Below are 11,640 nucleotides of genomic sequence, written 5' to 3' on the forward strand. Positions count from 1 at the left end.
CAAGGAAAAAACCCATGTGGGGAAAAAGCTGCCACGGACCAGGCTTACCTGATGGCAGCTTGCGTGGGAAGCTGCCATCCCCATGGATGATGGGTGTCTTGGACAGTAAGGGCACATTGTCCTCCTTCCCCAAGACCTTCTTCTTCAAGGCACTTCTGGGGTGTTTTCTCTGCACACCGGAAGCTGTGCCATTGACAGGTGGTAGGCTAAAGCCTGAAGGGAACAAAGAGGAGCTTGTAAGCAGGGGGAGCTGGACAGGGTGATGATGGAAAGGGCCAGAAAACTTGGTGGAGTTGGGTAACATCTCTTTGTTATCCCAAAGAACTTCAAGTATAACATAGGCACACTAACATGGGACAATGATCAAAGAATCACAGAATCCTGAAAGAATTTGGCTTGGAAGGCACCTTTAACCACCATCTAGGCCAAGCCCTGCGAGCTGGGACATTTTCGTCTAGATCAGGTTCCTCAGAGCCCCATATAAATTGGCCCTGAACATCTTCAAGGGTGGATCAACAACAGCTCCTGTGGGTGAAGCCTTCCAGCATTTCATCCCATTCATCATAAAAAAAATCTCCCCAATATCTAATTTAAATCTACCCTCTTCTAACTTAAAACCAAAGTGCAGTGATGCTTCCTCTAAGAAACAAGGAAAACCCAGTATTTGCTTTTGTTCTCCTGTTTCTGAGGCTGGCTAGGGCAGTTTTCAAATGAAGTGCACATAACCTTGTGTGATGCTCTCGGGCTGAGTGCTGCCTCCTAAGGTCCCTGCTGCTGCCCTCGGGGCAGCGCACACAGCACTGCAGACAGAGTCCCTCAGCCAGGATTCAGTCTGGAATGCTGCTTGCTCCTGGAGCTACAACAGAAGCACTGGCTTGAGGCTTCAGCACAGCTCTACAGCACCAGCTCCACAGCAGGGAGTGGTGGGAGAAGGATCTCTGGTGTTTTCCTCAGAAGGAGTCGAATTTTGGTTCTTCCAGGTTGCCCCTTGGTTGAAAAGCATTATTTTGGACTCACCTTCCCTGGAGGCTGCTCTCCAGGAGAGAGTCTGAAGCCTCAGTCAACTTTGCAAGACAGAAATTTCTACTCTGAAACACTTTAGAGGTGAAGGTGGGAAGCTGATATTCTGTTACTCACTAAGTGAGGCCCTGCACAAGACACTTCATGCCTCTGTATTTTTCTTTAGGGAATGGAAATAAATCCTATGCACTCAGATGCAAGCGGAACAGCCCTCCAATCTGATTGCAACACTGTGCAAAGGGCAAGCAAGTGGTCAAAAAGGACCACATGTGTAGCCACCACTTACCTGCTTCAGCTGCATCCCCAGGGTCAGCTGTCTGAGGAGGCAGCTGCAAGGACATTTCCTTTGTCTCATTTTCTTGATCTCCTCCTCCCAATGCTCTATGTCCTTCTGGTCTAGGTTCTCTTGAGCCAACTTGTACAACGCAGCATGGACCTAGTTGCAATGGAAATACATCAGAGATGTAAGCAGAGACACACAAACCAGACACAACGTCTCCTCAGGAGCAGAGAGTGCATAGAGTGCCATGGTCTTTAATGCAGCTCTAATATATTCCAGTAGTTTCAGAGGAATGTCTCCCATCCTCACTTTGTCAATTACACACAGTGAGGTGGAACACTTATGTGCCACAACCTTATACTTCTTCAAGTGCAACCTATGTTGGGAAGCCCTGCTTAAAGCATGAAAGTCATAGGAGTGCTCCAAGAGAGATGACGAGCTCACATCAACAATGAGCAGGCAGTTCATCTCCTACAGGCCATGGCAGGAGAATAAAAACCACATGCAATACACAGCAAGGGGGGTCAATTAGCTGTTGCTTAACACTCATGGACAGGAATTGCCGCTGCTTCTCACTTCCTGGCTTCTGAAGGACTCAGCTCTGAAGGACTCTGAACGACTGGGTCTCTGACACCAGGAGACCACAGTGGCCTCATCCCTGTCCTTATCCCTCACCTTTTCAAAGCCATCCCTCAGGTCTTCATCACTGATAAGACCAGGACTGGTGGAATGACCCATTTCCTTGGCCTGGCTCCATGGGAGGCCTGGTAATGGAAGGAAGGTTCGTGTAAATCTCTGGCAGACTTCAAGCGCCCAGAAACGCCATGCTGGGCAACAGGCAAGACTGGTTCCAGATTGCAGAGCTCACATAAGACACAGAGATTGTGTAGGAGAGCAGCAAGGTGCAGATGCTAGACCCTCTCCCAATGGATGGGCTACTGGCAGCAGACATGACATTACTCTGTTGGCCAGCAGAATGAAACTTGCTGCATGATGAAGGCCTCAGCCCCTGGAGGCTGGAGAGCTGCTGTGTTTGATAGAGAAGGGCAGAGAGAGAGATTGCTTGACAGATTCTTATCTGCCCTTAGGCTGACTTTAATAAACCTCTCCTTTATGGTTCCTGGAAGAAGTGCCGGATTCTAATACCTATATGCATTTAGATCAACATTTTCTTCTCTTTGTTGGAATATTTTAGAGGACTTTAAAAGAAAAGCTTGGGATTGCAGGAGTGTTACCCAAATGTGAACTGTGTTCTTGACACTGGATATTTTGTCTTCCTCAAGGATTTTCATTCTAAACTGTATGAGACTGGGCCACTTTTGGGCCAGGCTGACTAAAGGCAGATTTGCTTAATGCAAGTGGAACAATGAAGCTCATTCTGAAATACTCTCCAACAGAACTGTTAAAATTCAGAGAACTAATCATTCTATACAACAACTTCACAGAGGATAAAATCAAGTGGTTGCAGAGTAGAATAAAGCCCAGTGTCTTAAATCTGGATTTTTTTCCCCTGCAAAATGATCAGCTTAATAAAGGAGAGTTAGATACGTGTTTTGAGGAAGGAGGGCAATTGTGGATGGAAGACATAGGAAAATAAGAGAATCAGGAAGTTAGCAGGGAAACTACTGACCCCAGGGTAACCTCCCTGGGAACACTGCAGTCAGTCAGGTCTACAAAATGGACATGCAAAATGTAACCGAGGCTGCAATGGAAACATAAAGCATCTGAAGCTCCATATTTCATGGGACAGACTTCCTGGAAACTTTTAAATAGATGCACAGGCTTCCCACTGGAAGGCCCTTGAGGAAGGCCAGGGGGACACAGCGACCCACTTCCACAGAGCTGCCACAGCAACAGCCTGGCCTCTGGGCTGCCCTGGGACAGCAGGGAGGCCAGAGCCCTGTGCTTTCCAGGAATGGGTCAGCTGCACATGCACCCCCTGCTCCTCTCCCTGCCCCACAGCGGAGCAGCCCCACAGCCACACACGGGGCACTGGGAGCAGCACAGCTCATTGCAGGGGGACATACCAGGCAGAACTGTTCCCTGGCAATGTGCACTGGCTCTCTGGGCTGGCACAAGACCCTTCCTCCCACCAGAGAGTGGCCCAGTTCCCCCCCTCACCTCTTGGTGAGGCTGAGCCATGCTCGGCCTTCACCTTGTCCTCCTCGGCATCGACCCTGGGGACAGCGCTGCTCAGCTGCCTCTGCCCGGGCTCCTGGGCCAAGGGCCCCTCAGCAGGCCGGGAGCCAAGACCTCCATTCCCAAGGACTGGGTTCTGCTCATAAGTCTTCAACCCAAAAGGTCAGCGAGTTTCCTTGGGAACAGAGGCATCCCAGGTCCGATCCGACACCACGAGCTCTTTACTTTCTTCCTCTGGGTGTTTGTTGTAGATTCAGAAGAAGCTGTAGATCAGGTACCAGAGAAGAAGTGAGTTAATTGAACTCACGCCTTTACAATCAACCCATCTAATGGGTTTGTAATTCAAAGCATATTTTAGTGACTGAAATGATTGGTCCATTTTTATTTTTCATGAAACTAGCATCAGTTTAATTTCTCTGACAAATATGGAGCTGGCAAGCTTGGAGAGAAAGGTTCTATTACTTTATGTGTTGCCTGTTGCCTCCCTACTACTACTCCCTCCCTAGGACATCCATCCTTTGGAAGGATGCCTTTCCTTCCAATCAGTTTGAAACTCCCAGTGGTCTCTAGAATATGACACTGTCTAGGAAGTAATTGTATTCTAAAGTAGTTTTCAAGGCCTTTATTTATGTATCTCCCACTCCATTCTAGGCCTCCTTTTGCACTTTTGGGAATGTTCACATCACTCTTCACAACAAAGGAAGTGCTGGAACACAAACAGTGGCCCCACGTGTTAGATGCAAAAGAAGCTTTGCTTTCTCCATTAGATGTCCCCAGTATTCTGCGTGCCTGTATTGGAAGGGAATTAAGTGGTCATCCAAACGTTCCACTTTTGCTCTGCTCCAGGGGGTTTATTCCCTGCTTTCTTCTCTGCAGAGATAATCAAACCCAACATAAACATTACCTGCCTCAAAATATTTCTGATCTCGCCTAATACTGAAAATGCAAAATTTTCCTAATGGAAATGGTAGAGCCCATTCTGAAATACTCTCCAACAGACCTGTTAAAACTAAGAGAACTAATGCTATAGATGGCTTCACAAAGGACAAATTCATATGGCAGCCAAGCAGAGATTAGCTCACATTTAGCCCCCAAATTTTCCCTACATGCCTACTGCTCCTCACCCCAGTTTTTCTTCAGTGTTCATTCTCTGCTCTTGAGATTTTGTCAAGTCTCGCCTCTAAAAATTTCCTTTCTTATATACTACTGAGTACTTCATTTTTACTCCAAAATATTCATTTTGTCCCCTACAGATTACATCGAGTTTAACCCCAAAATTTTACTCCTGGTACAATATTGATTAACTCTTTTCTGCTCCAAAAATTTTCACTCTCTCCCCTAAACATCACCTCAGCTTTTTCCTCAAAAATGCCACCTCGCTCCCCTCAACATCCCCTTGCATTTTCCTGCGCAAACCGTTCGTGTCCCCTCTCAATTGCCTCAGGTTTTCAGCTAAAAAGGTCACCTCTGTCCCCTCTAAGTTATTCCAGGTTTTCCCAGTTTAGGAGCTGCAAAGAATTCGAGCAAAAGATAGCGGGGAACAGCTGTAAATTCAAAGGAAGAAAGAGAAGATCTTTCTTCTCTTTCAAAGGGGAAAGGCTTCAGAAAACATTTCTGCAATTAATAATTATTTCCAATTCCCTAGAGAGAAGAGATATATGGTTGTTGTCCAGAATCTATATAAATCGAAGTCAAGAAATAAACTTCTCTCTTTTTGCTCTGAACTTGATTGCGTGATTGTAGTTCTTTTCGTGTCCGTCTAGCAACACCAGACCAAAGCGAGAATCCAACCCAGAATCCAGTATGGGGGGAAACCCAAACAGGACTGTGCCAGAAGTTTGGAATGGGGAGAAAAAGTGGGTGAGGTCGTATCTGAGGTCCTGCATAGGGGAAAGCCTAGACTGCATATCAGCCATAATCCAGAACAGGCGAAAACCTAAAACAGATGTCAGCCGTGACCCAGAACAAAGAGAAACCCAGATCACACTGTGCCTGGAACCTGCAATGAGAGAAAAATCCAGCCTGAATCGGGGCCAGGTGGCAGCATGGGCACAAAATGGGCAAGATCACTCACGGAGCTTTGCACAGGGAAAAAAAATGGTGGGAACACACACAGAGAAGGAGATATGGGAAAAAACAGGTGGGATCACGCATAAAGCCTGGCACGAGAGGAAAAAGCAGCTGGGCTGGACTTTGGAACCCAGCAAGGATGGAAAACTTGGATCGGATCATGCGCAAAACCTAGCACAGAGAAAATCCCAGACCAGATCACACACAGATCATGGCATGAGGAACACACATAGTCCAGAATAAGGAAACCGTGGACTGAATTGCGTGCAGAGTGCAGAATGTGGGAAAACAGGGCCCAGACTGCACACAGACGCCAGAACTAGGAAACCGTGAACTGAATTGCGTGCAGAGTGCAGAATGTGGGAAAACGTGGCCCAGCATTGCACACATAGTCCAGAATCAGGAAACCATGGAGTGAATCATGTGCAGAGTGCAGAATGTGGGAAAACATGGCCGAGATGGCACACAGAGTCCAGAATCAGGAAACTGTGGACTGAATCATGTGCAGAGTGCAGAATGTGGGAAAACATGGCCCAGATCGCACACAGAGTCTAGAATCAGGAAACCATGGACTGAATCGCCTGCAGAGTGCAGAATGTGGGAAAACAAAGCCCAGCATTGCACACATAGTCCAGAATCAGGAAAGCATGGAGTGAATTGCGGGCAGAGTGCAGAATGTGTGGAAAACACGGCCCAGATCTCACACAGAATCCAGAAACAGGAAACTGTGGAGTGAATCGCGTGCAGAGTGCAGAATGTGGGAAAACATGACCCAGATTGCACACAGAGTCCAGAATCAGGAAAGCATGGAGTGGATCGCATGCAGAGTGCAGAATGTGGGAAAACATGGCCGAGATCGCAAACAGACTCCAGAACTGGGGAACCATGAACTGAATCACTGGCAGAGTGCAGAATGTGGGAAAATGTGGCCTAGATTGCACACAGAGTCCAGAATCAGGAAACCGTGGACTGAATTGCGGGCAGAGTGCAGAATGTGGGAAAACATGGCCCAGATTGCACACAGAGTCATTATCAGGAAACGTGGACTGAATCACATGCAGAGTGCAGAATGTGGGAAAACATGGCCCAGATTGCACACATAGTCCAGAATCAGGAAACCGTGGAGTGAATTGCGGGCAGAGTGCAGAATGTGTGGAAAACATGGCCCAGATCGCACACAGAATCCAGAAACAGGAAACCGTGGACTGAATTGCGTGCAGAATGCGGGAAAACATGACCCAGATTGCACACAGAGTCCAGAATCAGGAAACCATGGAGTGGATCGTGTACCGAGTGCAGAATGTGGGAAAACCTGGCCCAGCTTGCACACAGACTCTAGAATCAGGAAACCATGGACTGAATCATGTGCAGAGTGCCAAATGTGGGAAAACGTGGCCCAGCATTGCACACAGAGTTCAGAACCAGGAAACTGTGGACTGAATCATTTGCAGAGTGCAGAATCTGAAAAAACATGGCCCAGATGGCACCGAGTCCAGAATCAGGAAACTCTGGACTGAATCGCATGCAGAATGTGGGAAAACATGGCCCAGACTGCACACAGACTCCAAAATTGGGAAACCATGAACTGAATCACTTGCAGAGTGCAGAATGTGGGAAAACGTGGCCCAGCTTGCACACAAAGTCCAGAATCAGGGAAATGGACAGGAGCACTCAGGCAGTCTAGATCGTGGCAAAACACGGACTGAATAATGCATCATACAGAATTAGGAAAATGTGGATGTGATCATGTGGACTCAGGAACTGGGAAAACACAGATGATTGCACACGCGGTCTGTCACATGGGAAAACGTACTGTGGAGGGAATGTAGCCTACCATCAGGAAAACATAGACAGGATCACGCAATCTGGTCAACATTGTGGGAAAACCCACTGGTCACAAGAAATCGAAAATCACAGGAAAAGGGCAAGGGGCAGCTAAAGGGACAGGTTTAAAGGCAGGGTGCAGCATGCGTTCAGGGTGTGCTCTCAGCATGTGCAACCTGTCTAAGTGCTTGGCCTACACAGGGCCTGTGGTTCACACTTGGTGTGTACTCGTGGCAGGTGCGTGGGATTGCCAAGTTCAGGAAATGTGGTACTGCAGAGTAGAGCTCTGGCCACAAAACGAAGCCCATCTTCATATTTTTAATTCTCTTTGCATTCCAGTCTCTTTACCACATCCTCCAATCACTGCCCCTGTCAGCACAAGAGAAGATCCTGTTTCTCTACTACACCTAAACACAGAACTGAACTGGCTGCCTGTTACTGCCAATACCAGCTTCGAAAGTCAGTGTTCAGGGTGAGACATTAAGGGCAAAGCAAAAGGTCAGAGAGCAGTAGTCAGGGTGAAAGGCGTGCAGGGCTTTACTGGCTGCCTTGTGTGTGGCAGGGGTGGGAAAAGTGCAGGGCTGTGGCCTGGGTAGGCACGTGGTGGGTTCACAGATCCGATGAGCCCCCACCCAGCCCAGGCTCAGGCCCCCTGGCAGAGCCCTCCCACGGCAGTACCTGCACGCTCAGGCGGCCACAGCCAGGGTGGGGACACCGTCAGAAGCACCCTGACTTTGTGACAGAGACAGTTCCTCAAGACCACAGCCAGGACCGGGCATGGCCATGACCACACCAAACTCTTTCTGTGCTCTGCACGGCAGCATGGTCTAAAGGCTCCAAGGGGGCAAGAGAAGGACACTGCAGAAAGTAGAGGACGTGTTCTTGCACCCACAGAGGGAAACTGCTCCTGTGCCACAGAGCTGAGGCCAGAGGGAGCCAAACAATCCCCATGTGCTGGGAACTTTGACCTGGGGGAGAGGAGGGGAGCAGATAAAATCCATGCAAAGCAGAGGAGGGAAGCGCCTCCAGCCCCAGTGCAGACTCTGAAAAGCTTGTGAAAGGCTGGGCTGTTTTCCTCCTTCTTCCATACCCGCCCCTCCTCAGCCATAGTGCACATCCCTAGAGGAGCAGCGCTGCTGTGCAACTAAGGCCTCAAGTCAGTCGTACCCCATGCTAAGTGACACTTTTTCTGAGGGACACAGGGCATTTCAGCTCAGCCTGGAAGAGACTCCCACTGGAGTTTCAGTGACAGCTGCAGTTGGGTTTCCCAGAGGTGGCTTGCTTCAGAGTTTGGTTTTGTGAAAAACAAAACTCACACAAAACCAAAACTAAAACCAACAACAACAAAAACCCTAAAAAACACCACCGAACAAAACAAAACAAAAATAAACCAAACAAAAAACCCAAACACAGGTGGAAATTATTTTCTTGCAGAATTTTCCAAGCAAATCCATAACAAAAACATTACCTTGCTTGTCTCACTGGGAATCCTTTTTCTCAAAGTCCCTCTGGACCTGAGGATGCCAGGGTGTTCTGATGTGACGAGAGAGGGAAAAAACCCAGGATGTGCCAAGCACCCAGGTGGGTTGCACGGCAGCATTCTGGAAGAAAAAAAAAAAACGTTCAACTGTTTAGTACACAACACAAAAATTAACTCAACCACCTCTGGAAATCCAACAGTGCCTCTCTTTAAACCTCCTTTGGGAATCTCCTTTGGGCAGAGCCTAAATCACCTACTCCAATTAACCAGTGTGCACATGGAACTCTTGGTGTGGAAGAGTCAGTGCAGTTCCTGTGCCCTTATGTACAGAGGATGAAACCAAAACCCAACTTTGCTCCACAAAATCAAAGAGAAAATAATTAGAAGAAGGATATTGTGCACTAGAAAAGATCTGCTTGCCTTTGAATGCAGTGCCCCAGAACTCAAATATTCATTCAAAAAAGAAAACACACGCAATATGAACAAAACCACCAAGTATTGGACAAAGCTTTCCACACAAGTGCCATTCTGCAAAATGCTTTCCCCAGGTCTCTTGGCCTCATCCCAAGGCCTTCCCCATCCTCAGGGTTACTGCACTCACTCCAGGGTACTTGGCAAAAAAAGGAGCAAGTGGAGGCTTTGTGGCTTCCCTGGCATCTTCTCTCTCCACCAATCCAGGGCAAATCAGAGCCTCCAGGGGAGGCACAGATCCACCTGCAAGGGCAAGGACTGTTCCGTGTCCACAGAAGCTCCGTGGCAATATTCAAACCCCAGCAGCAGCAGCATTGACCAGTCCAGGTAGGCAAGAACACAGCATCAACCAGTGGTGCCCACTACCCATCACATCCCTGACATGCAGCTGTCCTGGCCCCCGAGCAGATATCCACATCTGTCATGAAACCAGGGATGAGAACAACTCAGGTCCTTTTTTCCCCCCAAAGAAGAATCAAGTGAAAATAGAAATATCAGCTTCAGGGGGGTTTTGTTGGTTTTTTATTAAGTGGTCATAACTCCCTCATAAAGGACAGAGTTATTCAGTGTCTTGGTTCTGAAAGACACTTGTCTGCTAAGGAGAGCTAGAGCCTCCCTTGGAATGGAAGAGAATGTAAGCCCCCTTCCCTCTAAATTATTATGATTTTGCAATTAGAGGCTTTCAGGCAAAGATTTGGGAATAGGAATAACAGTTCATTACTAGGAAAGGGGGTTTTATTTTAATTTAAAAAAAAAAAAAAAAGGGAAGAAAAAAAAAAAAAAAAGGAAGAAATATAGTAGTATTAAAAATCCAAGCAAGGTAGCAACCAAAAATCCTAGACAACCCTGACAGAGTCAGGGATATGACCTGGCACCCTGAGGGTCAGGGTGTTGGAAGCAGTCCAAATAACTCCTCCCAGAGTAACAGATTCGGTTCTGGGGAGTAGAGATGGTCCTGTAGAAAGTCCAGTGGTGACGAGATGGGTCCGGTCTTCCTCTGGGAATACAGTGGAAAAACTGGATACCTTATGTTCTTCAGTCCCAGTTTTGATCTAGCTAGGAACAGTTGGCTCCTCCCCCACCGGCTGGAGCATCTCACAATGGGATGATGGAATGTGTCATGTCACTGGTGGGCCCCATTGGCCCATAATCAGAAAACGCCCCCCTGGAGGATGGAGGGGTGTGCAGTACACCTAAAACCGATTGCCCCAGAGGTGGAAACACAGCCCCACCATCTGCCCTAGACTCATCCAAGCTGCACTGGGAAAGGGTGAGGCTCCGGAACACCTACAGTACATCAATGACATCATTGTGATGGGGAACACAGCAACGGAAGAGTTTGAGAAAGGAGAGAAGATCAACCACATTCTCCTGAAAGCCGGTTTTGCCATCAAGAAGAGCAAAGTCAAGGGACCTGCCCAAGAGATCCAGTTCCTGAAAGTAAAGTGGCAAGACAGACAGTGTAAGATACCCACCAAGGTCATCAATAAGACCACTGCAACATCTCCACAGACCAGCAAGAAGGAAACACAAGCTTTCCTAGGCGCCATAGGTTTTTGGAGAAGGCACATCCCTGAGTACAGCCAGATTGTGAGCCCTCTCTACCTGGTCACCCGCAAGAAGAACGATTTCCACTGGGGCCCTGAACAGCAACAAGCCTTTGCCCAGATCAAGCAGGAGGTCGCTCGTGTGGTAGCCTTTGACCCAGTCAGGATAAGACCAGAGGCAAAGAATGTGCTCTACTCTACAGCTGGGAACAATGGCCTGTCCTAGAGCCTTTGGCAGAAGGTGCCAGGGGATTCTAGAGCTGAAGTCACAGAGGGTCCAAAGCCAACTACACTCCAACAGAGAAGGAAATCTTGGCCACCTAGGAAAGAGTTCAAGCCGCCTCAGAGGTGGTTGGCGCACAAGAACAACTCCTCCTGGCACGCCGACTACCAGTGCTGGGATGGATCTTTAAAGGAAAGGTTCCCTCTACCCATCACGACACATGGAGCAAATGGATTGTCCTCAACACTCAGCGTGCCCGTATTGGAAACCCAAACCGCCCTGAGATTTTAGAAGTAATTACCAACTGGCCAGAAAGTCAAAACTTTCATCTCACGATGGAGAGGAGCAGGAACAAGACACGTGCTAAAGCAACTCTACCATATAACCAACTGCCAGCCAAGAAACACGCTATGCTCTTTTCACTAATAGTTCCTGCCGCATCCTAAGGAGAAACCAGAAGTAAAAAGCAGCCGTATAAAGCCCCACACTGCAAGTTGCACAAGCCACTGAAAGAGAGGGTGGATCGAGTCAACTAACTGAACCCAAAGCTGTTCAACTAGCCCTGGACATTGCTGAAAGAGAGAGG

General features: G+C 48.1%; 1 long non-coding RNA gene across 1 annotated transcript in view; it reads right to left on the reverse strand.

The window, feature by feature from the left end:
• The window catches only part of LOC131378528 (uncharacterized), a 13,071-nt gene extending 4,140 nt beyond the window's left edge, over positions 1–8,931 (reverse strand). Inside the window, exon 1 of the long non-coding RNA XR_009207726.1 lies at positions 8,802–8,931. This is a non-coding gene — a long non-coding RNA (uncharacterized LOC131378528). The remainder of the gene's footprint in view (positions 1–8,801) is intronic.
• Between the last annotated feature and the right edge of the window lie 2,709 nt (positions 8,932–11,640).

Source organism: Hirundo rustica, chromosome 3 (genome assembly GCF_015227805.2).
Source record: "Hirundo rustica isolate bHirRus1 chromosome 3, bHirRus1.pri.v3, whole genome shotgun sequence".
NCBI lineage: Eukaryota > Metazoa > Chordata > Aves > Passeriformes > Hirundinidae > Hirundo > Hirundo rustica.